The 22282-nt window shown below is 43.4% G+C and overlaps 1 long non-coding RNA gene across 1 annotated transcript in view; it reads left to right on the plus strand.

Annotated features, from left to right (window-relative positions):
- Positions 1–21032, plus strand: part of LOC138259843 (uncharacterized) — a 138700-nt gene extending 117668 nt beyond the window's left edge. Inside the window, exon 4 of the long non-coding RNA XR_011198765.1 lies at positions 13625–21032. This is a non-coding gene — a long non-coding RNA (uncharacterized lncRNA). The remainder of the gene's footprint in view (positions 1–13624) is intronic.
- The last annotated feature ends 1250 nt before the right edge of the window (positions 21033–22282 follow it).

Genomic DNA, 22282 nt, shown 5'->3' on the forward strand with positions numbered 1-22282 from the left:
GGACACAAATTTTTAAGTTCCTCCATCTTGTTTGGAAGAAATTGGGCCACTAGGGTCAGAGTTATGCCCACTTCCCAAAAGAAGTGGTCTAAAAAGGGTGTAATCGCCCTAAAGGTGAGTAGCCCATTAGCTACCACTTGGCACTTCCTGTAGTGCCCCTAAACGCAGTATTTAGGTAGCACCCCTGAACCATAGAACTCGGATTCCAGACTACCTAAGAAGAGCTGGACACTACAGATTCGCACCAGCAGAGAAGATTACAGACACCAACTGACTTGGCCCCTGTCCTACCGGCCTGTCGGCAGCCCTCAATGATTGTGCACCAAAAGATGACCTTCCCTGCAGCCCAACGACCTCTAAAGCTTTGAGAGGCATGCCTGCCTTTGACAAAGATCTAGATCTCTCGAGAACTGCGGACCTGTTCAAGAAGAAACCAACTTCATTAGTAAAACTTTGCCCTGAGGAACAACAAAACCGCCTCTAGATCCACCTCTGCACCCGACGTCCAAGTCCAAGTGGCCCACCAGTTCTGTGAAGGTTCCCCAGTGATTAAGTCCACCATGGGTTGACCCCTGCCGGACTCTGCCTCAAATGCTGCAACCTCAAACCATGACTCCCCCTAGCCACAACCTGCCTGTTAAGCGGTTCCCAACACCAAAAGACACCCCTGTAGTGGGAACCCCTGGGCCTTGGGAAGCTGGGCCGTCAATGTCCCTATGTCCCCTAGTATCAGACCTTACCTGACCAGCTCTGGGTTTTCTTCCTTCAGCCTCCTGGCCTGAGCCTGCAGCCTTTTTTCAAAACTGATCTCCCCCATTGACTTACATTAAGCGCTCGATGCGTGGTTGACACTCTGCACCTGGCCACCCCTGTGCCCTTGAGGGCGTAATATTGGTGCTGCTTTGTGCCCCCCCTGCTTACCTCAACCCCAGGAAACCGACCCCTGACATCGCTTTACTCACTGGTAGGAACACGTCTTTGGTTGGTTACCCCCAGTCTCAAATGGTTAACATTGGGCGCCTGATGCTGTGTTGGCACTCTGAACCCAGCTTCCCCAGTGCTGCTGAGGGTGTAAGTTTGGTGCTGCCTTGTGGCCCCCCTTAAGCTTACCTCAACCCCAGGAGATCGACCTCTGATGCCGCTTTACTCACCCATGAGCAGCACATCTTCGTGTACCCCCAGTCTCAATTGGTTAACATTGGGCATCCGCCTCCAAATTTGACCTCTGCACCCAGATACCCCTGTGCCACTGAGGGTGCACTCTTGGTACTTATTTGATCCTTGTCTGATGTTGACCTAAAACCCCAAAGACTGGATTTGTAAGTCATATACTTACAGGCAGAACTGCATTCTTGTTTACCTCCCATAGGTTAACATTGTTGAACTGAAAAATGTAACTAAGTGAATACTTTGAAAGTCCAAAGTACTTATGGTTGAAAATCTACTTACCTGATTATGAAGTTTTTGGGTTTGAAACATATATAAACAGAAATTTTATTTTTCTAAATTGATCTCAGATTTATTCTTTGATTGTGTGTCTCTTATTGCCTCTGTGAGTACAACAATGCTTGGCACTACCTCTGATAAGCCTAACTGCTCGCCCGCACTACCACAAATATAGCATTAGTCCTATCTACTATTACCTCTGCAATACCAATTGGGGATCCACTGGACCCTTGTGCACAGTATACTTCATTTTAGTGCACTATATAGAGAAGCAGCTTCCTACATTCACTATAACAGATTTCTGTATGTTGACTTGGAATCCTGACACCTTTTCAAGCAGAGTACACTCTTCCAGAACTGCTGGAAGTGATCCCTTTGGGTCAGTTAGTGATATGATATCAGTGATCAGGCACAGCTTGTGCTCTTCGTCTGCTAATGGTATTTCGTTAAGTGCGTCTCAGGATCAAAATTTTATAGAAATAGGTTCTATCACTAGTGCAAATAAGAGAGGATACCTTTCTGGAGAGTGAACCTGAGACATTCATCATTGATCTTAACTACTCTTAACTGCAGCTGTAGAAAATGTATAGCTAGCTAGTAGCTATTGTTTCATTTTTGCTTCTATTCCATATTTTATCCTAGACTACATCAAAGAACCACCAGCTCACCTTGTAATAGGCCCCCTCTGCATCATTACCTTAGGGCACGAGTTATAGTTACTTGAGATAACTCTAACTACTATTACAGGCGAATTTCTGTGGTTTTGTACATTTAAAATGTGAGCCTAACTATAATGTCCCTGTAACCTTTGGTTAGATCCGTGGATCTACTGCAACGCCTGCCAATTTTTTTTAAAATGATGTATTTGTGCTCAGGGTGTGTGTGACGGTGTTCTTTCTGGGACCACAGCTAAGGGGTCTTTCAATCTTTTTCTCTGGGACTCAGCTGAAGCCTATTCCAAAAGTCTTCAACCAGGAAGTGTTGGCAGCCAGTCAGAGCTCAGCACAAGATTGGGAGGGTTCATGGAGCCTTTGGGTCCTTATATATACAAATTCATTTTTTCATTAATTACTCAAAACTACTGAACAATTTTACACCAAATAACAAAAAGGTCGCTTTCTGGACCAAGAACTATCTTACGGACGAATTTGGTGTAATGTGTCCAACCGTTCGGGCATTATTCCTGTTCAAAATCCCTATGGAAAAATGCCTCGGCAAAAAGCATTTTGGGCTCCCCTCCTTTTTCTCGGCCCCCGCTTGACAGATCACCCTGAACCTTTCCAGACAGACGCTAAAGTGAGCATCATATTTGTTTGTAAAATATTTTGAACATTCATCAAACCGAGCCAAAGTTATTAGCAAAACAAAAACGTTTTTTCTATAGAAACTGAGTCCTAACTATAACTTCCTAGTGTCTATAGCTGGCCTGAGACCACTCTTACTGGATCCGTCTATGGAAAACTGTCGAACTTGAACCATTCAGGGTGGCGATAAGAGAACTCATAGCATCTCCCCAGGGACCGGAAAAAATCCTTTGGCTGAAGGAGATGAAATCTGCCTGGGACAAAATAGGATTTCCCCATTACTGGAAACACCCTGAACTGATCCCTAACAATGCAAGGCAACTTGTCAAAAGAAGATATTGGGAGAAAATCAATGAAGATTCCCTGCATCACAATAGGGCGGGCAGGCTAACAATAGAATTTCTTCAACTCAAACATGAACGCTGGCCCGAGAACTTCATGAATCTCCCTATGCCTCCATATGCCCATGCCTTATATCTCCAGCTAAGATATGGCACCCTGCCTATTAACAGCTTCATGGCTCGCTGGTCCCCAAGCAACTCTTCAACTGATAGATGTATACTTTGCCACCATTGTTAGGAAACAACTGAGCATATGCTGTTTTTCTGCCCCTTATACAAGAGCCCCAGAGGGAGGTGGATCATTCCCCTCTGTAAAAATGTACTACTGCAGGACAGAGCCAACGCTATCAGAATATGCAAACACAATACATCTACACTGGTAGTTTGTTCAGTCACCAAATATCTATCTGAAGCCTGGTTTATCCGCCGTAGGTATATCTCAGCCAAGGGTCCTTGAGTCGGTTAGGCACCTCTCCTGCCTACAGAAGGAGACTTTAACAAGACATCTTTTTCTCTGTTTTTTATCTTTTAGATGTGTCATGCAATTTGATATTGAGGTGAATTTTTAAAAAAAAAAAAAATTTTCAACTTCTATGTGGTCTTTTTAGGAATCTAGGGCCATATGTACGAACACATTTTCCCATTGACACAGAATGGGAAAAACCCTTTGCTACATCTGGCCCCTTATTAGGAACTCATGGTCTCTTATATGAGTAGTAGAGACCCCATAAATTTATAGAGATGAACTTCCACCCAAAATTTGCCACGACACTTGATAAAACATTTTATATATGACACTGAATTTTATTTGCTTATAAATTAGCTAAGATACTGAGTAAAGTTCCATGGAAGGTAATAGCTGTATATATTTGTATGATGGACACAAGTGTTTTATCAAAGTTCTTTTATTTTTGTATGTCCCTTTTATTGTATTTTAAGTATGATCATAGCTTAAGTTCTAAGGATTCCCCCATAACATTTTACCCGTTTGCTGGCTATTGGGTTTTATCAGTATTATGTATGACTGTTATTATGAATTTTAACGGCTCAAATTCACCATGTAAGACTGTTATTTTTGAATTTTAATGGTCTACGTTTCTAGACCGAATGAACACAAATAAAAAATAAACTTCCTTGTGTCGACGGCCACTAGGTAATATATGAGTGTGTGGAGTGGGTAATGATGTCCTTCCCCTGCCTGAGTAGTGATGATGTATTGTTACCTGCAAAATCCTTGAGGCCCTAAAACTGTAATTCTTGTTTCGCTTTTGCCATACTGTGTCTAATAAAGTTGACTCTGACCTTTGCAATATAGCAATAAATACATGAACTTGTGTCTTTTAGAACATTTGCTTTAAATGACGTGTTATTGGCGACCTTTAGTTTCACTGCCATGGCATAAAAATATATATATGTGCATACATGCACATACATTTCAGTAAGTAGTGTAATGCATAGTTGTCAAAACAAATTAGACACATGAGACCGGATTGGGAAAGACATTTATGGCCTATGTTTTACAGTAAAATAAGTAATGATTTATGAATATCAGGAATCCACAGAAAGATCCCTGACAGGGGTTAACGATGAAACGGCTGAGTAATTCCACAGTCTACGTGTGTGGAACTCCATCAAATAGACAGAATGTCTTCTGTGCAAGTGTGAGATGGGAAAAGGATCTCTCGAAACGTGAAAGGTAGGGGAAAATAAAAAAGGTAAATTTGCGCACTAGACTCCTTTTGCCCAATCTGTAATTGTAAAATATGCTATCTGACATATTCTCCAAATTATTTGCACTGCAGCCATTTTATTGTCAAGTAGCACAACCTACTAATTTAATGAGTAGCTAGATGCTTCTGTCTCTTCCTGATATGTCTGGGGTTTATTGCTTTCATTGGACAGCTGTCAAATCTTACACTGGGTTTACCTTGTATTTTCTAGAAAATGTGGGCAAGGCCATATGCTGATGACTTTGATTGGAAGCTCGGGGGCCCAGGTTTATTAATACTTTGATTTATTGCAGAGTGACTCATTGGTATTTCCTTTCCAGAGCAAAAGGAGTTTTGCTATGGAAAGATGCCATTTTCTCAGTGCAAAAAGCGATTTGGGCTACTTTTTATCATTTTGCATCAAGAGGGTTTACTAGAGTGTTACTTTGGCAGATGGTGCAAACACCTGTAGATTCTGATGCTGAGTCTGAGCTATTGGGAAAGCCAGACCAGGCTTTGCATAACAAATGCCTCCTTGAACCAGGCGTTAACAAGGATGTTGGGATGGGAATATCTCCTGCATGGAGTACAATCACACTTCCCTGCCCTGAGTGTCCAACTGTGAGTATCTAGTATTCGGGTTTTCAATTTAGGCCCTAGGTTTCTTCTAATATAGTTTTGTGAGAGTCTAGGCCTGGGCCTTGACATGACTGAGGTACTGGACCTGGAAGGGGCAGAAAACGTACTCTGCTTTATTTAACAGTGGCCGACCACTCCTGTAATGGGTATATCAAGTAGACTGGTACTAGCAGTGCACCATGTTTTATGAATCAGTGGTTATGACCATACCATTTTTTTTTATCATTGTCACATGAGTTGAGGCCTATTGGCCCACTCATAAAGTTCCACAGCTATACATCACCCAGGACCTAGTGCTAACATCCCAGTGCATGTTTGCTTGTGTAGCCTATGTGATCACACATCGTGTGTATGAATGAACCAAATTAATGGAGGCAGTGGTTCCATTCTGGAAGCTCCTGGCCTGTCCATGTGCACAGGATGGAGGTGAGATTCTTTTCTCAGATAGTGAAAGTGTATTTCTGGCATTCCTGAAACTGAAGCATGGAGACCTAGGCAACGAGGTGGGCGAAACAGGGTTCAGGACTCCCTTCAGAACTTAAGTTAGGTCCTTTTGCTGCAAGGAGCTGCTGACTAGTCTTCCTGAGTGCTGCCTTTAGTAGTTGGCGGAGATGAAGGTTGTTCCAACAGGGGCCATTCTTTTTATACTTTTTTCCTGATCACAGTTATTAGTTGCTATTGAGAGCTTGGTGCAGAAATCTGAGACCTCCTTGTGTCTCTGTTGTGGATACACCACACTGGAGATGAGTCAGCTGTGAGGAGCATCACTTTACACAAATGTTGTGTTTTGAAGATATCCTGGAAAGAACACATGAAAGAAGGACCAACTCAAACTGTTCTGAAGGTACAGATAATCCACATCCCCTCTCTACTTCATCTGTATCAGTGCAGGAGCCGATGACACACACAGGGTTTCATTCCAAGTTTTCTTTGACCATATAAAGAGGTGCTCCCCATAGTACCCAGAGGAAGACTTTGCAACTAATGCTGGTGTCTGATTGCCAGCCAGCTTCCCATAGGTGAGGGGACATCACCTGATGTTTGACCTGGAAGAAAGAGCTGTCCTGATGCACCTGGAGGCTGACCTTCCACAGAAGTGAGAATGAGAGCACCAGACATGAAGGTGCAAATGCCCAGAGGAACTCGGGAGAGAGGACTGGTGAGCTTATGGGTCGGAGTGTCAAATCTCTTGCCTGAAACTGGCCTGCACCATAGCCTGCACCAAGGCACTGTCCTTAAATGTGCCAAAGCAGACTACACTGCTGTGACTGAATCACTACCAAAGTGAGCCTGAGTTAAGCGCGTCACTGTGACCCTTGCGAACAAACTTGTTGGCCTGATTCTACCAGGAGGCCTATCCTACGCATGAGTACAAGGAATCCAACAGATAACACGTAAATCATAAATTTTCATTCTATACATATAGGGAGCAGCGTACCTGCACTCCTACTACACTTTAGGTGGTAATCGGGCTCCAACCCTGGGGCCTAGCAGCACCTGCGGGCTTATTGTCATTAATATGGTAATTATGGTGTTGGGTGGGAAAAACAAGATTGAGGCCTCCATTGGGGACTTCCCCTGTAAGGTGTCATCCAGCAAGTGCCCCAATTATGTTTGCAAGGGGAGGGGCACGCACAGGGCAGAGGATCATGGGAAAACCCTCCTAGTGCCCTTGCATGCAGAATGCAACAAGGGGGCCGTGGCCCGCGAGTGCGTGTTGCCACCTGAACAGCCCAAACTCAGGGGGACATGCAGGAGACCTCAGATGACTCTCTAGAGCCTCCCGTGAAGGAGCGTGGGCAGTTATTTTTTCTGTTCCCCCTGAGCCCTATTCACCCACTGTGCTCCACGTGGGGACATGCCCAACCTCGGAGGATGTTTCTAATTTATGGGCACCCTTTAACGGTGCTGGGGGAAGACTTCTGTGACCCTCAAGGGCTAGGTCTACCTCCTTAAACCCACCCTCGCTGAGCTGCTCACCCACAATGCAGCTTGGGGGGCATACCACCACACGAGGACTCAGGCCGACTCTTTCCCTGGTTGCTGAAGTGGCCACCGCTGAAGAGGGGTGGGGGGGTTAGCCCGCGCTGCTTGTGTGGCAAGAGCGCATAGACGATGAGGACGGTGCTAGCAAGGGGGAGCGGGTGCTTCGGGCATAAAACCCTGCCGAGGATTGCTGCACAGTGTGCTTTCCTTTGCAGGAGGGTCCGCCCTGGGGGAAACACCTGCCACTGTCTTTTCAAATGAGAAGCTCTCGATGCACGCTATTGGTTCTAATGAGGCAGGACTCGCCTCGTTCTATCACCAGTACCAATGAAACCCATCACATGTGCCACGCTGAGAAGTACAGAGATCAGTCTCTCACAATGCTAGGAGCAACACACAGTGCTCACCACGCGCTAGAAGGTGAAAGACACAGGGTTGGCCACCAAGCCCTAGACGAACACTCGGATGGGGGCAGTAGTGGTGCAGAAGGCCAGCTCATCAAAGCAAAAATGGCGGTTCCACCTGGCAGTCCAGCCGTGCCAATGAAGCCAGAGTCATGGGACAGCTGGCAGCAGGGCAATGAGCAGAAAAGCAATCCAGTGTCCTTTAGGCCACCCAACAAGTAGTAAGTGGCAGGGCAACAGCAGAAGAGCAATTCACATGAGTTCTTTGTGCAGCAAAGCAGTCCTTCTGACAAAGATTCAGTCCAAGTTCCAAAAGTGCTCTAAACATCATGGGGTAAGAACCTCTGTACTTATACTCCAAAATGTCTTTGTTCAGGGGTGACTTCAAAGGGACCCTTTCAAGTGTAATACAACCCCTTTCAACTGAGCCCTGGCTCCAGAAATCAGTAGTGGATAAATCAGCCCATTGTGTGATGCAGGAACACAGCCTATTGACATTCTTCTCTCCCTGGTCAGGAAGACCATCAGTATGCAGATGCACCCATCCCCTCCTGTGTGATTACTGTCTGGAAAGTATGTACAAAGTGTAGCTGTCACTCTGCCCTACTTGTGGATTAAAGTCAGGCAGCAAAGCACATATTTATAAGCACAGAGAAATTCCCACTTTCTAAAAGTGACATTTCTATAATAGTAATGTAAAATCCAACTACACCAGTAAGCAGGATTTCTCACTTCCAATCCGAACATACTTAACATGCCCACGCTACTCTTTCCCGATCGGAAATTACCACTTAGACATATATAAAGCAATTCTCAATGCTGACCTATGAGAGAAGCAGCCCTCACAGTAGTGAAAAACGAAATAGACTGTTTGTCACTGCCAGGACATGCAAAACGTAAAAGTACAGGTCCCACCTTTTACATGCAGAACACCCTGCCCATAGAGCTACGTAGGGCCTACCTTAGGGGTGACTTAGGTGTACTGATAGAGGAGTTTAGGCCTTGCAAGTAGTTTGAATTGCCAAGTCAATGTGGCAGTAAACTCTGCATGAGTGCCCTGCAGTGGCAGCCCTGAGACAGGTTTGGTGGGTTACTTCTGTGGGTGGTGCAATCAGTGCTGTAGGCCCATTAGTAGCATTTAATGTACGGGCCCTGGGTATATGGTTTACCCCTTTTTCGAGGAACTTACAGGTAAATTAAATATGCTAAACAGGTGTAAGCCAATCATACAACATTTTAGGGAATAGAGCACATGCACGTTAGCACCGAGTCTCAAGTGCCCATCTGTTCAAGTAAGTTTACATAGTGGCCTTGATGGCACTTCCGCTTAGGCATACATTTGCCTGGCTTGTTGCATGTGATGAAGAGAAGGAGTTCTTCTATCCCTAGGCTGCTGGGCATTATTTTCCCTTTGACCTGCATTGCTCAGTGCCTGTCTAGCCAACGGGGGTCACTGCCTAGGTAGCAGCAGAGAGCAAAGAGCCCCGCACAGACTGAACGTTTAAGCTCATCTCGTGGCACCATCACTCACTGTCAGAGACACAGGGGTTTCAGGATCAAAGCCAGGGCTAATGTCTTTGCCATCCCTTGCTCTTGTGCTCAGAGATGGAGATACTACTGACTGAACTTAAACATTACTGGGGGATCCTACCAAAGGCTGGCAACTAGGAGGCAATTTCTCAAATTGGTGAAAATTTGGTTTTGGGATAACACTTTAATTAATAGTGGCTGAGCTGATTCTTTCAGAACACACATTAATCTACAAAAAATACAGTGGAGAGGGAGTAGCTGTGGTATTTACTAATGACCTTCCTGTACTGAGAACAAAGCATTTTGAGGTCTTCTAAGCTGGGGCTGTTTGTTACACTGTAAACACTAGTGTTGATCGCACACTGAACCATTAGAATTTTTTTGGCGCGCAATTCTTCAACCTAATAACTGCCCAAAACATCCTACCGTCAGAGGTCCTGTGAATGACCATACCCAAAAACAAACTCACAATATAATTCTGAGAAAATATGACAGCACCGGAGTTTGCCTAAAGATGCCACTCACATCATTGATCAACCCTACTGACCAGCCTACAATATTGAAACATCGGTCAAGCCCACATGATCCCATTCTTGGTCAGGCTATTCAATGATAACTTTCCTGCTTCTTCGTTTGTCACTCATTGACCGTACAAAACAACAGACTCAAGAAATTATACAATGACCTCTTCCACAACTTGTACATCACAGTTTAACACACAAAACAGCACAGACCTAGAAATACTCCCAAAAACATCCCCTAATAACATATCAAGACACTGAACAAAACTGCCTCTGTCACACTAAAGAGGCATAGGCAATCACTAACCAATGTCACAACTTATTGCTGTCCAACCTAAAAAAAGACAGTCCTTAAACTCGGGAGCTGATGATGTCAGTTTGAGCTCTAGGTGAGACAACAAGTGATGGATACCTAGCAACAGATGATACCATATAGCAGCCAACGGCGTGAATAGGGCGTTATTTACTAACCTCATCAATGGAGACTTACTAAAGCGCCTTTTGTCAGACCAATTGGCAGTGTGATGTTAGTGTCACCTTTTGACCATACATAACGAATTTTTGAGAGAATGTAAGCAACCATCCACACCAATCAAAACACTTTACTAGCCCTACCCACTATTTTCTCAGCATTTTGCTTATTCAAAACTGTAACCATTGAAGAGAGGAGCAAATTAGCCTTTCAGATCTTAACATCTAACACATCAGGTTATAGGTGCAGTGTCTGGCATCATATCTTTCTGAGATTGAAAACATTTTGACTGCTGTGCTCTCTAATGTTGTAGTATCTATTAGCATGAAACGTGCAACAAGTACCTCCGTTCTGAAACCCTACAGCTAATTCAAGGAGGATGCCTAAGAAAAAAACACAATATCAAACTTCCTTTACCCTAGCAAAATATTGTAACTGAGGTCTCTAAACACAGATTCACGTGGGGGAACTAAACTTACTTCATGACCGCTAATTTGGCGTCAGCCCCTAAAGGGAACAACGCCTCAATATCTATTATATGAAAAGTCCTCCTGACTCTGGGCAAAGGGCAACAGGCAATCGTAATTATATTTTCACCATAGGGTCCGGAATGGTAAACCCTTGCACCGGTAACTATTTCCCTTTGTTTCAATATTTATATTCAACGTTTGGACCAACTTATGAACAACCACAACCTACAGATGGAAAAAAGATGCTGAAACGTCACCAAGTGCCAGAATCTATTATTGGAGAAGAGGAATTTATCAGTGTGGGTGAAAACAGAGATTACAGTACTCTGCATTCCCAAAGACAATCTCTGTGTGAAGTAGTGCAGATTCCTTGGAGTGGCGAAGCCAAATCACTACTACATTATGTGTACAGGTCCCCTAAAATGTTAACGGACAGGCTATAAACTATGTAGATCCAGGCAGCAAGGCCATCTCTTTAAAAAACAGTGATGCAGAAAACACACACTGTAAACACTTCGGGCCTAATTTAAATTTCGGCAGAGGGGTTACTCCATTACAACGGTGACAGATATCTTGTCCGCCGAAGTCTAAATCCCGTAGGAAACAATGGGATTTAGATTTTGCTGGACGGGATGTTCGCCATCGCTGTGACAGTTACCGGTCCGCCAAAATATAAGGGCCTGATTTTGATCTTGGCGGTAGTCCTGCCAATCTGCTGTGGTTTAGGACCTGATTTGACGGTGTTCTGCCCGCCGTATTTAATTGTATCGCGGCAAAGACACATACCGCCACAACAGAGTGCTCTTCCTAGCTGTCAGGCTGACGGGTTCCCGCTGACTCTAGTTAGATGTTACAGTCCTACTGGCAGCAGATTGCTGATGGAGGGGGCCCGTAGATGAACCCAATTGACATCGTACTAAAGCAGTGGTAATGGAATAAAAGAAATTCTCACACACACACTGTACCTTAGCCATATGTATCCTCCTGCACAACACACTACACCACACACACACTATAACCCATTGGCATTCCAACACCACACAACACGTACATGCCGTAAACACACATTGCCATGCATCCATGACACAACACACACACATTATTCACACTGCATCCACACATGAACAACCACAACAACTGACACAACTACACACTCATCTGGATAGCAAGAGTAACATTTTATTGGTTTGCAAATTTTTTAGAATGTTAATGATTTCCTACTAATAGTAGATCACTGAGGACCTGATTTAGAGTCAGGTGACGGGGAATCTGTGACCTATATCCTGTCCATTGCAAGTGCATTGGGGGATAATATACTGCTAATAATGCACCTATAATAAGGTGGACAGGATATCTGTCATGTTTATGGCAGAGTACTGGCCCATCAAACTCTAAATCAGGGCCTTAATTATTGTTTATTATGCATGTTTCTCGATACAAAACATAAAATACTGATTAACCTAAAAAGGATGGGAAATTAAGACCAATAAGATGGGCTGCTAGGGTTTCAGTGAGGTGGAAATACAGAAGGATTTTAGACAAGCTCAGAAAGTTTCTTGGTTGAAGTAGATTGTTGAAGGAGTGTGTGGGAAGTTTAGGAGTAGATTCTAGTGCCGCATAATTGTGGTTGTACCATCATGCGTTATAGGAGTGACATAATAATTGTAATCAACAATACATATCTTGTGTTCTAAAACCTTACTAATATAAAGCTAAGCATTCACAGTAGAGGATTAGTAGTTCATGTATGTGTGCTCTAATGTTTGACATTCAGATGCTGAATTGTAGTATTCACCCACATTTATATCCTTACATTTTGTTATATATTGCTATGTTGAATGCCATATAATCAAGTTTCATTTATAATTCCTTCTTTCATTTATAATTGCATGATGCACTTATAAGCATGTTTTTCGAATGTGCATTGGATGTTTTATTAGGTTAGCATAACTAAAGGTCTGAAACATTTGGGGCCAGATGCAGGAAGAAAGCAAATTGCGACTTGCAATTTGCGAGTCCGTGCGACTCGCAAATTGCAAGTCGCAATTTGCTATGCAGAAAGGTGTCTCAGACACCTTCTGCAACTCGCAATGGGGTCGCAAAGACCCACCTCATAAATATTTATGAGGTGGGTCGCAGTTTGCGACCCCATTGCGAGTATAGGCACTCGCTAACATGGAGGCCTGCTGTAGTCAGCAGGCCTCCATGTTAGCGACCTGCTTTTAAATAAAGCAGTTTTTTTTTTTTTTTTAAATGTAGCCCGTTTTCCCTAAGGGAAAACGAGCTGCATTTCAAAAAATCCGAAACCTTTTGTTTCGGTTTTTTCAGGGCAGGGAGTGGTCCCTTGGACCACTCCCTGCCCTGAAAAAATGTTTTGGGGTCCATTCACAAAGGGGAAGGGGTCCCATGGGGACCCCTTCCCGTTTGCGAATGGGTTACCATCCACTTCAAGTGGATGGTAACTGCGACTCCATTTGCGACCGCATACGCGGTCACAAATGGAATTGCATACCATTGCGAATCGCAAATAGGAAGGGAACACCCCTTCCTATTTGCGATTCGGAAATGCATTTTGCGAGTCGGATCCGACTCGCAAAATGCATTTCAACATAGCAAAGTGGCTTTTGCGAGTCGCAAACGGCGTTTTTCGCCGTTTGCGACTCGCAAAACCCTTGCTACATCTGGCCCTTGGTCTCTTGTGTTTAACCTTCAAAGTGGAGTTTGCTTATGTTGCAATATTCTTTCTTTGCTGGTGCATTTGTGTTAGTTTACAATTAATGAAAGACATATTGTGTGTTGCAGATGGTGGGGTACAGGAGGATACTTTGGCAAGGACAAGGAGCTTTAATGAATGAGAAGAAAATACTCCAGTTTGTGTATCAGACACCTGGAAACATTCAAGGTCTTCGTGATATTTGATTTGTGGGATGAGAACTTTAGGGAAAGTCACTAATTTCAACTGTGGAAGGAGGATGGAAAACTACTGGCATAGATGACATGGCTTTCTCAAAGGTTCTGTAGGTTTAATTGGTATTCACCTAGTTAGGCAAGGGCAGATTCCTTTGAAATTTGCAGTGGTATAGAGCTCTCTATCCTTTATTCCTTTGTGTGACTTTATGCTGTGCAACTCCTCCCTATCAGGAATGCTATGGAGGTTTCTGTCATGCTGTCACTTTCCTGTATTCCTTGTGACTTAAATATAATTTCCCTTTAGTTTAGTTTAGGATATTTAGATTAATTTAGTTTCTCCAATGATTAGACAAGACAACCAACATCTATATACAGATCATCAGATTCTGTCTCTCATCCTTTGTATTGCCTCAACTAAAATTCTTGTGTGCCTTATGCTTATATGATTTAACTTAATTCAATGCTTTACTTCACCTTTGGTGATATTGTACTTATATAGCATGTTTCTGAGATTCATTTACCTCAGTTAGGCTCTTAATTTGTAATAGACCTTATCTACTGCCTCCTGGACTTTAATGTGTGACCAATTAGGTTACGCAGTCAATTGAATCAAAAGGTTGATTTTAACTCTCCTTTACAAATCGAGCATCCTAGGAGATCCATCATAAGAAGTAAAATAGAAATATAGGGCCCAGAGCGTCATCAATTTTTAGGAACAGGAGCAGATCGGATACTGTGAATTGTCTATGGTACCTGCACAGAGGAGGTAGTTTTCCTGAATCACCAACTATCATGGTTCACAATTATGTCAGAAACCTTCTTAAGGAGTTCAGGTTGTAGTGTGAGGTGAGCTAGTTTCACTGGATGCTCATAGTTAAGTTAAGGACATTCCTTAACTTTGTACCTTGAGCTACTGCAGTCCTTCCTTAAAGTTATTATTTTGACTCAGCTTTGCTCAGTGGGTGGTATGTTCCATGGTTACTAATGGTTCCCGACTCAGACATAGAAAGGAACTCATGTTGGCCAGATGCCTATACCAGAGTGCCCTGTTCATTATGCATTTGATGTTTCACTCAGATAAATATTGGCTATGTTTCTAAGTTGGGCTGGTGTGGAGTACTCTTGTGGTGTTTTCACTGGGTTACTGTGTGTAACTCATTTATACATTGTCTCTTTGATAAGCCAGACAGCTACCAAGGGGATGAGCAGAGGTTATCTTATCCGTGTGACTCCCGTACCCTGACTAGAGTGAGGGGCCCTACCTGGACAGGGTGCAAACCACTGCCAACTAGAGACCCCATTTCTAACAATCTCCGATAGTCATGGGTAGGCCTAGGCCTTTGCGGATACACTAGAATATTGTAATGTCTGGGCCAAAACGAAAACTGGGGTATTAGATAAACATACGGCCAGGAAGGCAGAGTATTGAAACACACCTGTGTAGCATGCAGGGGACATTCATGTCTAACACACAGGTACATATTATTGTAACTAAAATGCTGATTGGTGTTCTATCTGGTGACCCAGCTGAGTTAATCCTCAAAACAAACAGTTGAATCTGGCAATCTTTGCTTGAAAACGGTCATGTGAATTAGCCTGTGACCACTCAATGACTGTGTAGTTTTCAGAAGTTGAGTCACCTTTTCTAATCAATGCCACACCTTTGAGAGCACCCCACCCATCCCACTCAGCACACACCTATTCTGGATGGAAATTACTGTAATGCCAGGGCAACCATGTGCCTGCACAGAGAATTGCTGTGCCTCGGTGTCATGCCTTTGTACGGCATTGTAGAAACCAACAAAAAGTTTCCATCAATAATATATACTTCAGGCTCCATGAGTCTTAACAGTGTGTGGGTGACATCTGTAGTCTTGGCAACTGGAAAAAGTGAAGATTTTGCTATGAGTCACCACCAGATCGATTACACAAGCTAGAACTTCTTGAGGGGTTTCTTCATGGCATCTGAAAAAGTCTCTACTTGCACTTTCTAGTCATGATCATGTTCAAGACTGGCTCCAGGTGTTGATGCCACTATAACGTTAATTGTATTTCATTTTATTTTAGCACAATGTACTGCATTCTAGTTGCATTTATATTGTGTGTCCTACCCTTAGAGAGGTGCACATTTTCACAGTGGTGGCACAAAGGTCCACTGGATGTGCTTATTTGAAGCAATGATAAATTGCAGCAAGCCCTATGTGGGAAGTGTTTTGGTGTCTTGCGTGAAGATCAGAGTTCTATTCACATCCTGACATATGTTATTGAGCTTAGGTGTGTAGTGGTGCAAAGAGGAGTTAAGAGTAGAATGCTTGAACTTCATATCCTTGCTGTGTCTGGTTGGAAGAAGACTGGTTAAGGAGTGTGTAGCAAAGCAGGAATTCTTTGGGGTTGTGCTTCAAAAGCATTGAATTGTGCTTCTTTTGTAACTGTGATTGTGCCTAATCGGAGTAGAAAGAAACAGGGTGAAAGATAGTTGTGTGGCCATGCTTGTCTTCTATGTCAGGGAAAACAATTTAGTTCTTAGGTAGCTGTAATCCTGAGTCATTTGATATCCATATGTGGGCCTATTTATGGGTCAGTATGTTTGGAAATAGTCAGATTTTACTTATTCCTGAAGTCCAAGTGATATTGAATATATTTTTCTTGTGTTAGGAGAAAATTCCAGAATGTTGTAGCTCCACCAAAGCATTAGTTTCACCAGTGCATTTCTTATTGTATATGAGGGGATGAGTAGCTGAGGTGCTGGTCAAGAATGCATATTTTGGGTTGTAGTCTGGAATATCACAGAAGGAACATTAAATGTCCACAATATTGTGATTCAAATATTGAAACCCAAAATATCGATGAGATAAGTGCCCATAGGGAGGTATAGATTTGCTATTCGTAACTCCACATCTATATTATATATCACTCCAGTTAGGGTAAAGGAGAATCACCCTTAGTTAACCCCCGCTCACCCCCTTGGTAGCTTGACATGAGCAGACAGGCTTAATTTACAGTATTTGTACCAACACACGCAGTAACTCAGTGAAAACACTACAAAATGACACAGCACAGGTTTAGACAAATAGGAAATATTTATCTAAACAAAACAAGACCAAAATGACAAAAATCCAACAAATACCAGTCAATTTATGAATTTTCAAAGAATAAGAGTCTTAATCCTTCGAAAACAGTGAGAATACTATTATTTCAAAAGGTCCCTGGGTAGCGTCAAAATAAAGTTGGACCGGCGGGTGTGCGTTGAAAACGGCCAGCAATGCATCGATTTCTCACTTGCAAGCAAAACGGTCGGATAGGTGTGCGTCATTTCTTCTCTCTCGCAAGAGAGCGATGCGTCGATCTGGACAGGCACTCAGGTCCGGGCAGGCTTTGTGTTGTTTTTCCGCGCACAGCGATGTTGCGTTGAAAATGCGATCGCACAGTGTCTGAAAACCGCGCTACGTGGGGTTTGTGTCATTATCAGCCTTCGTTAGTGGGTATTGCGTGTCGGTTCTACAGCAACGTTGCGCCGATCTTCCAGCCGCGAAGCCGGTGGAGCATTGTTTATCAGCTGCGTCACAGAAGGTGCACGGCGGTCTGTGCATGGATTTTCAGTCTTTGTCTGCCAGCTTCACCTTTCAAGGGCCTAGGAACTGAACAGGGCACCACTTGGTAGGGCAGGAGTCTTAGCAGAGAGTTCAGGTGCTGGCAGGGGAAGTCTTTGATGGCCCTGATACTTAAACAACAGAAGGCACGCTCAGTTCAAGCCCTTTGAGATTCTTCACAAGCAAGAATGCACAACAAAGTCCAGTCTTTGTCCCCTTTCACAGGCAGAAGCAGCAACTGCAGGATAGCCCCACAAAGCACAGTCACAGGCAGGGCAGAACTTCTCCTCAGCTCTTCAACTCTTCTCCTTGGCAGAGGTTCCTCTTGATTCCAGAAGTGATCTAATTTTCAGGGGTTTGGGGTCCTCTTCTGATAATCCTTTTTTGCCTTTGAAGTAGGCCTACTCAAAGGAAAGTCTCTCTTGCTTGTGAGATCCTGCCTTGCCCAGGCCAGGCCCACACCAGGGGGTTGGAGACTGCATTGTGTGAGGGCAGGCACAGCCCTTTCAGGTGTAAGTGACCACTCTTCCCCTATCTCCTAGCACAGATGGCTCATCAGGATATGCAGGCTACACCCCAGGCTCCCTTTGTGTCACTGTCTAGAGGAAGGTGCAAACAGCCCAACTGTCAAACTGACCCACACAGGGAATCCACAAACAGGCAGAGTCACAGAATGGTTTAAGCAAGGAAATACCTGCTTTCTAAAAGTGGCATTTTCAAACACACAATCTAAAAACCAACTTCACTAAAAGATGTAATTTTAAATTGTGAGGTAAGATACCCTAAACTCCATATTTCTATCTGCTCACTAAAGGAATCTACACTTTAATAATATTTAAAGGCAGTCCCCATGTTAACCTGTGAGAGAGATAGGCCTTGCAACAGTGAATACCGAATTTGGCAGTATTTCACTGTTAGGACATGTAAAACACATAAGTACATGTCCCACCTTTAACATACACTGCACCCTGCCCATGGGGCTACCTCGGGCCTCCCTAAGGGATGCCTTACATGTATGAAAAGGGAAGGTTTAGGCCTGGCAAGTGGGTACACTTGCCAAGACAAATTGGCAGTTCAAATCTGCACTCACAGACACTGCAGTGGCAGGTCTGGGCCATGTTTATAGGGCTACTTATGTGAGTGGCACAACCAGTGCTGCAGGCCCACTAGTAGCATTTGATTTACAGGCCATGGGCACCTCTAGTGCACTGTACTAGGGACTTACTAGTAAATCAGATATGCCAATTAACAATACAATTTACACAGAGAGCATATGCACTTTAGCACTGGTTAGCAGTGGTAAAGTGCTCAGAGTCCTAAAGCCAACAAAAACAGATCAGAAAAATTACGAGGAAGGAGGCAAAAAGATTGGGGATGACACTGCAAAAGGTAAAAAGTCCAACAATCATCATGGTATGTAGATGTGGAGTTAAGTATACCACATCCGTACATAACCAGTTGATCGCGGTATAGTGACCATTCACTATTCTTTCTGTTATATTCCGTACCACATCTATTTTTGGAGGTTTACTTGGAAGAAGAATAGGCTCAGGCTGTGGATAGTTCTGTGGTCAATGAAGAGGGCCTTCGAGTGGACTTCTGGCCACAGGGAACCAGTTATATGTGTTTGCATTAAGGAACCTGTAAAAGCTGTCTTGCTACCACATTTTATGTCCTTTCAGCCTTCAGTAAAGGCAGAGAGGAGCTCCTCGGTAGAGGATGTTTGCTTAGTAAGATGATTGACCATTGAAGTACATCAGAGGTGGTGAAAAGAGCTGAAGTTACTGTAGGCTGTGAAATGATGTTTGATTAGCTGTATGGGTAGGAAGAGATCTAGTCTAGGATGTTTCCTTGGAGGTTAAGGTCTTCTTGTCTTGATAATGGGGCCTGATGGTGTACTCTAGAAAAGGTGGTAGATGGATCTAGCACTAGTAGTGCATTCATTTTTATTTTCAGGTCATGTCAGATGGATCAGTTGCTTCTATTGTGTGTACCAGGGCATATTTTCAATTTGTTGTTAGTACACAACCTGCAATCTCACTTAAAATCCTACCTAAGGTAAATGCTCGTGTTCTTGCATAAATGTGCTGTGTTCTTGTTGCCCCCAAAGGAACATTTTTTTAAATGTCCTTGTGTGTAGCACATACCGCTCTTTTAAAAAAAAAAACTCCCATCATCCATGTTTATTCATCGCTGAAATGGATTCTTTAGCTGACAATACTATGCACCGATCCAGCTGATAAGAGCGCTTCCCCACTTAAAATGTATTCTACATCACATTAGTTGAGCAGGCCCCAGTTCTCTATAAATGCAGTGCAGCTTACTCGATCTCCCTTCATACCAACCATCTAAAGATCATCCATACATGGAGACCGGTTTTAATACAGATGAACAATCTGGTCTGACATAAATGTTGCCAAAGGTATGAGTGGTTCAATTGTATTGTGCAGGAGAAAAGCAGCTTCACAATGGACTTCAGAGTATCAGTAGCAGAAAGACCTACTGGAGACATGAGCACAGACAGGAGAAGGTGCATTAATATTGCCTCTGATCTAAAAGTGAGCAGGTTTTGTCCCACTAAGCCACTAGGACATTTCTCTCATTTCAGAGGCAAAAGATACAATTTCCTCCCTGAAAAGGACTGCAGCTAATGGACTTCAGCCCAACACCCCCCAAGCAGCTGTGAATCGTGTAACAAAAACCTGTTTCCTAGAGTCAAACTGTCTTGACTTCTTTGATTAAGCAGTGAAAAGTGCACATTGGTGTTCACTTGGTGAGAAGAAAAATTTCATTTAATTTTTAGCTTAAGGTATCAGTGGACCAGAAGTGATTGTCATATCACGCCAACCTCAGTATGCACTGTAAACTTACACTGATTCTCCATGCCTTCTAGTGCTCCAGAGTAGAACCGCACTTCAAAACAAACTGTAGTGAATCCTGTCTCGTTTTAAATGGGAAGCACAAGTTAGCTTAGCCTTTCGGCTTGTAGACTCGTGCCCCTGTCACCCAGTGACTTTTACCCTACTTAGTTTGCTCTGTTTTAGCACAATTATTTAATTATATCTTTCCAAGATGGCTGCATTGTTTCTAGTTAGGCCAATGTTTTAGTTTCACGTTATCAGTGCCACCTCGCTAAGGCGTCACTATCAAGTGACAAAGATAAACAAACTGTAGGTATTCACATTAGGTACGTTTCCTCCTTATGCCTTCGAGGGAATTGTTTACATAAATTGCTGTCCCAAGTATGTATTATTATCTATTGTTTGGGAACAGACCTATGTCAGGGGGCCGATCAGATCTATAAGTACATCTCAAAGAGGTAGTCAAAGGGATTCCGACCAGATGCCATTGCTGCTATCAATGCTGCATGTCGCCTTGACGCAGACCCAGTCATCGTGTCTCCACGGAGTCTGATTTAGAGACCTCATTCCAAGGTAACAGGTGTTGGGGGGCTCTTCTCATGGACACTGCACTGGCAGATTAGGTTTATCACACCTAGCTCTCTTTAGGTTAAGGGTTTGGTTCACCTTGTTAGGATATTAGGACATATTTAATCTCTCATGTAATTTCATGCTATTGCAAGCTGGTGGAGGTCTTTGTACTAATGACTTTCGTTTTCACAATTGTGTTTCTTGCACTGTCCATTATCTTTGTCATTGCAGCCCATGCAATTTATAGTAGATTGCAGTATTGTTAATAAAGCCTATTGAAACCTTCACTGCATCTCCTTCATTGCCTGTGTGTTGACTGAGACGTTGTTCATGTGAGAAAGGGGTAATCTCCATTTAACCACAACACCTCCTGAGATGTCGCACTCTTAAGTCCATGCAAAAAGCCCGCCACAAATCACCTTTTACTGTTTGGGTATTTAGTGAGGTGCTGCTTGTGAGCCGGGAGGGTTGGGACGACAATTGCGACTTGTTATAGGAGTGGCATAGTCACCTACAAACATAGGTACTGTCATCCTTAAACCAGCAGTCTTGCCTAGAGCAAGAGTCAAACTACAACATGGTGCCACCAACGATGGTGTTTTTTTTTTTTTTTACAGAAACCCTGATTATCACTGTCTCACGAACACAAGGTACCCTAAGTACCGTTATGCGGAGACGTCCGTGGTCTTGGGGAAAATCCTCCTCAGCTGAAAAAGGAGCACCTGACTAGACTGAAGGTTGTTCGAGCTCAAACTGTCAAAAGGACTTTACTCCCCACTTGTTGTTCCATCTCCTTATCCAATACACAATATGGCTTACACCATAGATATTCCTGAGAATGTTAGACATGCATTAACATTACATCTAATAGGGCATGGCTTCACAGATGAGGGCGAGGATGTCACATTCATCATAGAAGTTAATGAAGCTTACCAAACAAAAACACTTAACTCTTGGGTTACCTTTCCTGAGGAAGAGAACACTACATTAACATTCCACACAAACAGCATTGCGAACATACCGCTACGGTACCAAGCATACCAGTACCTTGAAATATCAATTACATATCAAGAACATCAAAATTAGCTTAATGGAGTCCTACCACATGTAATACAACCTGTGAGTCCAGGTCCCTTAGGTAATGACGGACCAACGTGGCCTATGTTTGCCACATACAGACCTCATCCAGCTATACAGACAATGCAGGCAGCTGATCTGTGCAACTTATACATTGAGCTAGTAACACTATATAGACGACTTGTTCAGTTCGTAATGCGAACTCTGAACACTACATCAGCGCTTCCAGCATTACCAGCACCTGCTGGATACCAATTGTCTACTACTGGGATTAATCCACAAACAGTACATCCCATTACGGGTAAAGTGCCAACAGAACGAGAGAAAATCCCGTTCTGGATAGCCCAGAAAACTAATCAGCTGGAAGCTGTGTTTCCCCCATAGGGGACCACAGGAAAAAACATAGAATTCTCACAATGTGCTTGCCCTTCGTGATGGTTTCCTCAGTGGAT

This window comes from Pleurodeles waltl, chromosome 9 (assembly GCF_031143425.1).
Source record: "Pleurodeles waltl isolate 20211129_DDA chromosome 9, aPleWal1.hap1.20221129, whole genome shotgun sequence".
NCBI lineage: Eukaryota > Metazoa > Chordata > Amphibia > Caudata > Salamandridae > Pleurodeles > Pleurodeles waltl.